Source organism: Cavia porcellus, unplaced genomic scaffold (assembly GCF_034190915.1).
Source record: "Cavia porcellus strain 051 isolate PalLab524CR breed Dunkin Hartley unplaced genomic scaffold, mCavPor4.1 scaffold_31, whole genome shotgun sequence".
Lineage (NCBI taxonomy): Eukaryota > Metazoa > Chordata > Mammalia > Rodentia > Caviidae > Cavia > Cavia porcellus.
Genome location: NW_026947514.1, coordinates 8072583 through 8084406, shown reverse-complemented (window position 1 = coordinate 8084406; position 11824 = coordinate 8072583).

Below are 11824 nucleotides of genomic sequence, written 5' to 3'. Positions count from 1 at the left end.
GTCGCCATGGCAGAGGCACCAAGTACAGGTTTCAGTGTTAGTGACTTTTGTTAGGAGGTTCTGTCTTTTCAGGTCTGTCCTCCTGTTTGGAGTCCTTTCAAATGCTGATGAGACAGGAAATGACCCCAATGCAGGTTATTTGTTCCAGAGCCCGTAAAACCTTCCCAAGGTCTGCTTGGCACCAGCACCCCTTAGCTAGGTACTTTCAAAAAGACACTGTTGCTGGGAATGTGGCTTCATTCCTGTGGGCAGATCTTAAAATGTTACTCTACTCCTCTGTAATCAGGGCCCTCAGCAGCAGCAACTGGGAACGCTGAAAGCTTTGATTCATTTTTTAGAGACAAATACCCCAAAAGTCTTAGCTGACCACACAGGCAGCTGTGCACAGTGCCTGACTTTAAGGTTTCACCGTCCTGCAGAGGAACAGTTCTGATCTGAGACCTACTAGATGACTGCAAGCACAGAAATCTTTATTTCTTTGCTTAACTCTAAGTAGCAAAGTATGTTATTTTGATTTCCTTGGCCCCTTCGGGCTCCTCGTGTCTTAGGTATGACAATGCCTGGGTGAAATGCTCTCATGTGAGATGACCCGAAGTGGTAAAACACACGATTCTGTTGCAGGATAGCATGGTGTCTGATAGCTCCAGGCTCTTTCTGTCCCACCCAAAGAATTGGCGAGACCCTCAATGAATAGGTAAATGTAACTTTTATTTGAAGTAAAGGAAGAAAAGGGAAAAAGCAAAGAAAAGAGAAAGAACAAGGAAAAATGTGTCCTTCAAGCAGGACAGACTACTGCAGACACAGGAGGACAGTGGAATCACAGTGGCAGCAAAATCAAAAGCCATTGCCTTTTGTACCCACCTTGACCTCATCCCTTGGAAGTTGCTCTGCCCAGGCATCCCAGCTGGGACTGACAGGTCGCAGCCTGTTGCTGATCTGCCTGTTTTCCGGATCAGGTTACATCCGGCATCCTGTTTTCAGCCAGCCTGCCTTGCCCTAATCGCCTGCCTCCATTCTCTTTTCTGGATCTTCTGGCACTATAGAACAAGGTGTTTATGTTGTCGTTACTCAGTGAGTGTTAAAAGCTAGTGAGCTATGAGGACTGCAGGAGGATCTGGAAAGACCACGCTGTGCTCCAGCCTCAGCCTCGTCTCTCCAGTTCTCTGGCTATAATTCTGAACAATGCCCAGAAGGAAATTGAAGTCCTGGGTTTGCTGGTTATGGTGCTGGCTGTGGCTTTCAGTCAAGATCATTCAAAAACCCTAGTCCTCTGAATTGGACTCCCTGAAGATAACCAAGACCCAAGAGGCCTTTTTTTTTTCCCAAAGCCGAAACCCTAATCTTGGGTCTGGTTGATCCAAAGTAGCCCGTGACAGTGAGGGATGAAGGAGTGTGGGGTGGAGATGCAGAGAGAAAACAGGGAGAAGGAACATGTTTCTGAAAGTGGCTAAATGATTAAACAACACAGATGCAGCCTGAGTTTCAGTCTTCTGACCTCAGTGTCACCTAGGAGAAGATTCACAAGCCAATGCTGAATCTCGTGTGTGTGGTGACTTATGGCCTGCTCCCCATGAAAGGGAGGCAGCGTTTCTCATGGTGGCTGAAATCCCTCTCAGCATGCTTTTATCACACATCCTTTGAATGGGGAAGGGAGTGAGAGGAAAAGACGATTCCACATCCACTGCCCATCACCAAAAGCAAGCCCTGCCCCCTGCTGGTTACAGAGAGTCACTGAGGACCCCAGAAGCCTGCAGGAGCACCCCTCCTCCTCTTAGGCAGTGCAGGAAGGGAATGAAAGAGGGTAGAGAGCTATGTAAAATACCGGGCACCAAGCAGAACTTGAATTTTAGATAAACAGCAAATAATATGTCCCAGGCAATATTTGGGCCATATGCACACTAAAAGTATGTTCATTGTTTATATAATATTCAGATTAATGGAATTTGTCCTTTCACTTGCTCAATCTGGCACCTCAGGGAGGCGGGTAGGTGGATCAGAGAGAAGAAAGTCACAAGAAGCTGCAGGGCAGGCAGAGGGTTTCGGAGCAGACAGAAGAAGGTTTAGAAGAAAGAGCGGGGAGGGACCCTGCGCCCGGGACCCTGTGTCTACCGGAACACAGATCCAGGCTGGCCTGCTGAGCACTGCTGTGTTGGCATCAAGCTCTATCCAGCCTCCTGTTACACTGTGGGTGCCCCAAAACTGCGCACATGTGCCCCAAAATTGTGCACAGATGCAAAGTGAGCCCTGGCAAGGCCAGCCACACCCAGACAGGCCAGAGGACCTGGATTTGTGGCTCCAATCCACCAAGGGCTGGGGCAGCTTGTTAGGTGGCGAAAGGCAGCTAATGCAAGGGGAGAGGGGTGCTGGGAGTGGGCCTTGGAGATTCTGGACTGAGAAGCCACATGACACATGATGACACCCAAGTGCCATGTCCTGGAAGATCGATCCCCTTGCTCTTCCCAAGGACTGAACAGCAGGTGCTGCAGTTGCTATTTGTGTCCCCTGTCTCAGGGGACCCACTGACCTGAAGAACCTTGAACAGAGTCATTGAGCCAGGAACAGAACTTGGTCAAAGGAAACCCACCCTTTGGCTGATCACTCACACATTTTCCGAAGTACTTATTTTAAGACCTTTTGGAAGAAGAAACCACTTTCCCAGGAGGCCAGGGCAGGCAACAAAGAAGTTGTGGCTTTGAGAGGAACACCTGTTCAGCCTGGCTGCCCTGGAGGCACACAATGGTGACAGAACTCGGCTTGGCTGATGCACTGGGTGTTGGTCCTGGTGGCCCAGTGGGCAGGGACAGTGTCTCTTACTGGTCCCTTTGCTGGTGAGGCCAGAGAGAGTGCTCCTGAGAGCTGCCAGCTCTAGAGACACAGGCTTTGGGCTGCCAGATGGGCAAAACCCAGGGGAAGCCTGAGCCAAGCTGGGTGTCTCTGCAGATAGCTGCTGGGGCACTGCAGACATCAAGGACACTGCAGAGGCCGCAGAGGTCACGATGGAGACATAGCATGCAAAACTCAGTGATGCCCTTTCTAGGACTCTTCCCCAAAAGCTTAAATCATCATCCTGAAGCAATGTGTGCACTCCAGTGTCTACAGCAACATAACCCATCATAGCTAAGTCCTGGGAATGGCTTGTCTACCCATCAACAGATGATTGGATAAAGAAAATACAGTGTCTGTATTTCATGAAACACCATGCTGCTGTAAAGAATGACAGATTTAGACATTCGTGAGGCAATGGATACATAATGGAAAACATAATGTTGAGTGAAATAAGCCAAACGTACGAACTGAAATCCCATATAGCTCTCTTATGCGAGCAGAGCAAAGTGCATACAAAGACAGTATGGACTAAAACCATGAGTCAAAATTAATCTCTCCTCTTTTAAGTTGTGAAGAGCATGAGACTCAGACAGGTGATAATGTCTGAATTTTGGAGTAACACATCATTTAGAGCACGGCACCACCTGAACCATGGCATCCCTCTTACCTTATTAATTTTCAGTGGAAGTAACCAAGGGTTCTCCCTCAGAGGGACAGACATCGCACACTGACAGAAAGTCCATATGGTTGGCTTTTGTCCCACAGTGGATACGCAGGACCTACCCTAACCTCGAGACAGTCAGGACATCAGTTTGTTCAGTGGTAGCTAAATTTAAACACTGTTTTCACATCAAAACAAGCTCTTATGATGGGACAAAACGTAAACTTCCAAAAAAAATCCATGCTTCAGAGGAAACCATCCTGCTGCAGACTTTGTGGAAATATAACTGTTTTCCCCTGTACCATGGTAGACTTTGGTGACAAACCATTGGTCCTGGTAGTGTGGTGATCCACTTCCCAAGGTACGAAGGAGCCAGAGAAAATAATTTAGAAAGAAAAAAATTATTAATTAAAGCTGTGCTGGCGATGCGGCCTCCAGTAGCCAATATGGAAGACTGTGCACCTAACAGCTAAAGGGCAGGGTTTTTATGCTGTAAAACCGCACACATCTGCTGGTCTCACAATGCAGGGGGGTGGGGGGTTCGAGGTGCACTACAGAACAGGAACACGGCGGTTACATTTCTTGGGAAGAGGAAGGTTCAGGTAAGGGTTGGGATAACAACCAAGTTTAGATTAGGCAGACATCCTCTGGGGAAGGCACATCCTGCAAACAAGCAAGTCATCCTGCAAACAAGCAAGTTACCCTGCAAACAAGCAAGTTTAGATTAGGAAGACGTCCTATTCTGCTCTTAGAGTTACCTTTGATCTTTCTCTTGCCTCTGAGGAGACTTATGAGGGTTTTTTTTAAATATATAGGTTACAACACTGCCCACTGATTTTATGTCTTCTTCTAGAAACCTTTGGGGAAGAGTGAGAACTAATCTTGATGGTGAACCGGTAACGTTTCATAACCTTGTTGGCTTAACACCATCAGCCTCACATCTTGCACTTGCTGCCTCATAAAGGTAGTTAGCCTATTGACTGCACAGCGCCTATTAAAACCAAGAGTAGCAGTCCTAGCAACGGTCCAAGCAGGGGCAGAAGATAAGGCAGGATTCCATTCCAGATGCTCCAAAGGGGGTTTTCACATAGCTCTCTTCTTCTTTTTACAAGCTCTTCATGCAATCTTCTGATTTTATCTCGAACAATGCCAGACTTATTTACATAAAAGCAGCATCGTTCCTGCAATGCCACACAGATCCTTCCTTGTTCTGACGTCAGGAGTCTAGCCCTCTTCTATTTTGAAGGACCACTTCAGCTAATGCATCTATCTGATCCTGAATGTCCTGAATGGTGCTAGATAATGCCTGTACATCTTTAATGATCTGGTTGGAAAGTTGAACAGAGACCCCCCACTCCTGCTGCCCCCATACCCAGGGCTCCTGATATTCCCAGACCTACCAATAAAGGAATAAACTGAAGCGCCCTCTTTGAGTGGGCTGTAATGTAATCCAGGGTAGGAATGGGGACAGGCTCATCCGGGTAAAACCTCTGTGTCAGGCAACAGGACAGCTGTAACACATATTCCTGACCAGTTAGTTGGGAGGAAAGTATGGGCCAGATTGCCTCCACAGATGAATGTCCTTTGGCAGGACAAAGAGAGGTAGTCAGGTTAAATATAGAACTACACTTAGCAAAGGCAACGAACCCCACGTCAATGTCAGAAGTATCGTTATTAAAACTTCTTTGGAGACAGGGAGAGTTTCTAAACCCTACTGGTTGTACTCTGAAGGGGAGTCCAATGCTACAGTTTAAGTGGTCCAGATCTTCTGGCATTGGCAAGGTAGCATTGGAGGGGATCGAAAGAGGCATGGGAGAGCCTCATGTCTTGCATAGCCAACAATCTGTAGCTAAAGTTGGGTTGGAAGCATTTAGGGCCTTGTAAGTGGCTTCCAAAATATCAGAAGTCTGAGCATCCAAATCAACTCCCCATGATTTAGGCAGCATCAAGGGGTGATAATGCACCTGGGGAAATATTGTCTCCATAATCTGTTTAACCCGTTCTTTAACCATGAGTTCTCTGGTCTTATCTTGTGGACAGCCTCCATCAGAAACATGTATCGGGGCCAACCTGCTCCAGCACACTGGTTACCAACTGTGCTGCTACATGCGGCTTGGGCGTATTTTGAATTCCCTATTACCTTCGGGATGTTGGCCCATTCGCTCCAGCACTTCCAGCATATATTCTCTGAAGCTCAGCAGTGAAATAAGGCTTATTGTCTTTGCCTATGCACTCCTGCACTGAGTCATAGCAGGAAGAATGCATTTCTGAATAAGGACAATCTTTAGGGCGTGGCACTGGTTGACTGTCAGTACTAGGTAACATGCGACTCATGCGAGGTTTTACCTTGCACATCCGCATTTGAGTCAAACCTGCTGTAATGGTGGGCATAGCAACAAGGAATGCTAACTTGTCTCTACAATCTATCTGAAGACTATATGTATATAATTTGTCATTCATGCAAGAAGGATTGCTTTTTCCTCCTATGGTATGTATAAGCAAGCTACTGCTCCTCTTACCACTGGTATAGCCTCTTGTGTAATCACAAGGGCTACCATACAAAGATTTCAACAGCTGTTCTTTGCTTACAGGAGGTCCAACCCACTGTGTGAGGTCAGTAACAGCGCTACTAAAATCCCCAGTAGTGGGATAGACGGGGCAAAAGCAAGCAAGCTGAAGCGGTACATGCCTGATACAATTCAACTATGCTCAGTCAATTTTAACTTTAAGGGGTTACCAGTCTGCTGCACAGTCCAGTTGTCCTGGGAAGGTGGGTCTCCTTGGGGGTCCAGAACTTTCACATGACAGTGGTGGATCCAAGGCGTTTTTCCAGCTACCTTCACTGCAGTGGGAGAGCTGAGCACTACGGTGGAGGGTCCCTCCCAGCGAGGCTCAAGAGTGTCTCCTTGGTGACCCTTGACTAGGACCAGGGTACCGGGTTCCACCAGCGGGTTGGACTCAGAGTGAGAGTCTATTCATGCTTCAGCCTGAATAACGGATGTATAGAGGTCAAGATGGGCTGAAGATCCTGCAGGGACTTAACAAGGTCTTGGTTAGTCAATTCCCCCAATTTTTCCTCAGAGAGCTTTGGAACGAGAGAAGGGGGCCTCCCGTACATTGCTTCAAAAGGTGATACACCAGAAACAGAAGGAGTGCGTCGGGTCCGCAGGAGGGCAAAAGGAAGGAGACTTACCCAATTATCGCCAGTTTCTAGACACAGCTTTGTAATCATATTTTTTAATGTCTGATTCATCCTCTCTACTTGCCCTGAGCTTTGAGACTAGTAGGTACAATGAAGTTTCCAATCAATCTGTAAGGCCTGGGTTAGTTTTTGAGTTTTCTGGGCTATGAAAGCCGGGCCACTGTCAGAGCCCATAGATAACGGTAGGCCAAAACGAGGAATGATCTCATATAACAACTTTTTAACCACTGTGAGATCTGATTCTGACCTGGTGGGAAATGCCTCCACCCACCCACTGAAGGTGTCGACCATCGCTAGCAGGTATTTGTGTCCCTGGAGACCCAGCTTCTTCATTTCAGTAAAGCCTATTTCCCAGTGTTCTCCTGGGGAAGTTTCCCAAAAACAAGTAGTTTCCATGTGGAGCTGTGGTTTTGGGTTAACTAACTGACACTGAGGACATCTTGAACTGGCAGCCGCTGTCACTTCAAACAGCTGGGGTATAAAGAATCAGTCCTGAAAGAGCTCGGCTAGTTTTGATCCTCCCAAATGAGTGGACTGATGAGCTTGCTGAATGAGCTCCCATCTGAGGACTTCGGGCAGCAAGATTCTCTTATCTGGTAACTGATACCAGCCTCCTGGAATGTCAGGCTTCGCATGGAGTTGGGCGGCCAAGGGGAGGTCCCGGGGGTCAGGAACCTCCCAAAGCGGGCAGAGTGTTGACACCATTGTGGTGGATTTGGCCACGGTTGACTGAAATAAGCCAGGAACACGAACTGAAATCCCATATGGCTCTCTCATTTGAGCAAGGCAAAGTGCGTACAAAGACAGTAATAAAGGATGGACAGAGGAGGACTAGAAGGTGGGTCTCTTGCAATACGGGAATGAACCAGGAGAAAGCACAAGGGCTGAGGAGGAGGGGAAGGGGAGGACAGGAGAGTAAGGATTCGCCAAGTACAGGAACCCAAGAACCTTGAATACCTTAAAGACTATACATGGTGGCACAAGCGAAGGTTAATAACAGCAAAAAGAACAAAAACACAAAATGGGGGAGTTGGATGGGGAAAGGGATTAAAAAGAAAGTAGCAAGCTGTGGTGTGGATGTGTACCCACTCCCCAAGAGCACAGTAAACTGATGAACCACAAACATGCAGTAGTAATAATGTTTTTAAAAAAGAAGATCATGAATACAAAAAAAAAAAAATGGCCCCAGAGGATGCCCTGGTCCTACAGGGGCTATCATGGTGCAAAACTGGGCAGAATCAAGGAGGAAGACAGAGGGAAGTTAGGAAGAGCAGGTGAAGAGATGAGTCCACCCGCGCATAGGTCAAGAGAGTTGCAGGAGCTGTTCAACTATGGACTAAAATCGTGAGCCAAAATTAGTCTCTCCTCTTTCAAGTTGTGAAGAGCATGAGACTCAGACAGGTGATAATGTCCGAATTTTGGAGTAACACATCATTTAGGGCACAGCACCACCTGAACCGTGGCAGCCCCTCTACCTTAGTAATTTTCCATGGAAGTAACCAAGAGTTCTCCCTCAGAAGAACAGACATCGCACACTGACAGAAAGTCCATATGGTTGGCTTTTGTCCCACAGTAGATATGCAGGACCTATCCTAACCTCGAGACAGTCAGGACTTCAGTTTGTTCAGTGGTAGCTAAATTTAAACACTGTTTTCATGTCAAAACAAGTACTTGTGATGGGACAAAAGGTAAACTTCATGGTATTTTCCCAAAAAAATCCATGCTTCAGAGGAAGCAATCCTGCTGCAGACTTTGTGGAAATATAACTGTTTTCCCTCGTACCATGGTTGGCTTTGGTGATGGACCATCGGTCCTGGTAGTGTGGTGGTCTGCTTCCCGAGGTATGAAGGAGCCAGAGAAAATAATTTGGAAAGAAAAAAATTACTTATTAAAGCACAGGCCTGGCGACGCGGCCTCCAGTAGCCAATATGGAAGACTGCACGCCTAACAGCTAAAGGGCAGGGTTTTTATCCTGTAAAACCTCACACATCTGCTGGTCTCACAATGCAGGGGGGTGGGGGGTTCAAGGCACACCACCGAACAGGAACACGGCGGTTACATTTCTTGGGAAGAGGAAGGTTCAGGTAAGGGTTGGGCTAACAACCAAGTTTAGATTAGGCAGACATCCTCTGGGGAAGGCATATCCTGCAAACAAACAAGTCATCCTGCAAATAAGCAAGTTTCCCTGAAAACAAGCAAGTTTAGATTAGGAAGACATCCTGTTCTGCTCTTAGAATTACCTTTGATCTTTCTCTTGCCTCCGAGGAGACTTATGAAGGATATATATATATATATATATATATATATATATGTATATATAACAACAGGTAGCACTGAGCATCCGTGATGACTCCTTGGCTGGAAGATGTAGTTTCTCTCATTTAGATCAGAGGGATCCACATCCTGTGTTATAAATGTTTGGTGGGCTCTCGCCAGTGTCCTCTTTCCAAAGATCTGGTCACTGTAAGCCGCTGAGTTACAGCTACTCATTTGGACCAGGTTGCTACACACAATTCCTGGCCAGTCCACATTCCTACTGAGCCATGAAAGACTTTCTAACAGTTGCTTAAAACCCGGGAGTCCTTGCTATCAAAGGAGGTCAGCGCCCGCCCCGAGGTAAGCCTGCCAGCATGAGAGGGCCAGCCGGCTTACAGAAGCAAGAGGCCAGCCTGCATTTCTCCCAGCCTCCCTGCAACTTTTGTTTGTAACTCAGCGGTTTTCTTCACCTCCGCCCACTCCCCCATGAGCCAGTGAGGCCACCCAGTTCCGTCATCTAGCAGGTGATGAAGGGCTGAATTTGTCCTCAGGCCCTCTGTCAGATAACCATGTGTGGCCCCTTGTCCTGCAAACCCCACCTTGCTCTTGCTACAGCCTCTGTTCTCCAAAGCTATTTCAACCTTCGCTCTGATTTCAAATCCCTATTGTTCCATACAACCTAGGTAGGAAGAGCACAGCTATACCTCAAAGCAGGCAACACAGATAGCTTCCTTGCATCCACCCGAGGAAGAGCTCGAAATTTGTCCTGGCTCCTGTGAGGGAGATCAAAGCCCGGTCTCAGAGACGCAGTGCAGAGCCAGGAGGGTACAGCCGGCCTCAATTCCAAGCCTCCCTTCAGGCCAAAGTACTGAGTGGCCCTGTGCCCAGGAGCTCCGTGTCCTCCTCGGGAAAGCTAAAGGACTTCCTACTTCTGACTGTTTCATGGGAAGTGAGGCAAAAACACACACAGAAATGCTAAAATCACTGTTCTCCTTGTACTAAAAACACAGGAAAAAAAAACAGGGAAAATGGGATTCGTGTGTAGTAAATGACACAGTTTAGATTTGTCCCCTGTCTCTGCTCTTGTGTGTATCTTTCCTCTGCATTGTATGTGGTTTGAGAGCAAATTGAGAAGACTGCAAAGGAGCGTTCCCTTTCTGGAAAGACCCAGTGTTGTGATCAGAGGCTGCAAGGAGAACAATAACATACAGGACACAGGATTTGTATTATTTTGTGAATGTCACCCAGAGTTAAATACAACAAAGTGCCAACACCAGAAAATCTGGTGCATAGATTTCCTAAACAGATCAGTGCAGGAAATCTGTCCACAACACTAAAGAATTTCCAGCCAAGGGCCTGGATCCCACAGCAAAGTCCTACATGAGTCCAGATGAAAACCTAGAGCCCATGACAGTGCCTCTGAGGAGTCCAAATGGAGGCCTAGAGCCCACGACAAGAACTCGTGGCAGTCTGTTTTTGGATCTGTGTTGGGAAGGCCCAAAGATCAGTGATGGAAGCTAGGAAGTCTATGCCAGCGGGGTGAAGGAGCTGTGCCAGTAGGTTGAGGAATGTACACTGGAGCCAAGAAGTCACATTCAAAATAAGGACCAGGGCTGCCCTGAAAAGTATGACAGCCATCCTCAGTGACACTGAGGCCCCGAGCTCCTCCAACAGTGACAACAGTCGAGTACATACCAGGAACCCAGCATGACAAGTTCCTCCAGGAGAACCAGCAGCTCCAAACAAGACCACTTAGGAGAATCCACAACACCTCTCTCTTTCTCTTCATGTCTCCTTTTATGCTGGCAACATATGCTGGCCCCAGGTGGGCCATCTACAGTCAGCACCGTATTGATTTAGATCAGCTGGTGTTAAGTTAACCACCAGTGTCTAATCCATAACACTCGGTGTTAGAAATTCCATTCCATGTGCAGATTGGGAGGATTAAGCTCAGCAAAGGGGACTCAGCCTGCTGTGAATCCCCTCGACCTGGTGTTGGCATGGTGCAGGTGACCTTGCAGCCCCAATGACAGACAAGCAATCGGGTCAGAGCCATCTCTGTCCAGGGAGTGGGGTCATTCTGTGCAGTGTGAGGGTCCCTGGGGCTGGAGCTGTGCTGGGGCTGGGGCAGTGAAGGAGGGCCTCAGCAGGTGCCAGGTGCTACTGGAAATTCCTTCTGGCCATGCACTTTCCAGTCTACAGCCAGGAGATGGCAGCAGCCCCATCTGGGAGGTGGCAGTGAGCTGCTGGGGTCGCCCACACACTAAGCCAGCTCAAACCTCAGCACTCCTCCCTTTAGCTCTCCAGCCCACTGTCCAAGCAGGCAACCTCTCAGGCCAGAGTAGCCTGGATGCTGACCATCAAGTGGGGTCACCAACGTGAGATTTATCATTGTGACATAAAATTCTGCAGGCAAAGAAGCAGGAGGAAGTGACTTTGTTTCTTCCTCCCAGGTGGCCACCTTGACAGACTCCCCCAGGTGTGCAGTGCCCCAGATCCAGGAGTGCAGGTGATTTCTCTGGTGGCCCAGCCTGTAGGGTATGATAAACAGTACATTCATTGGTCAGCCGTGCCCTCCAGTACCTACTTCCAGTGGATTTGTTGTGGGAGACAACTCCAGTGACTCCCCTTGAATGCAAAACAATTACTGCGACTTTGGGTATTTGGAGATTTGTTTCATTATGCTGATATGTAGAGAGCTGGCTGTGGTAGTTCCTTCTCTGTTCAATTGATGTCAGCATTGCAAATAAGGCGGGCCGAGGTGCTGGTGTGTAATCACTGAAAGCTGACAGACAGTCCTGTTTCCTCAAGTAGTGTTCTCCATACTGGGTACGAGCACAGTGGGATGTTTAGCGCCAGTCAGCTCTAGGAGTGTCAAC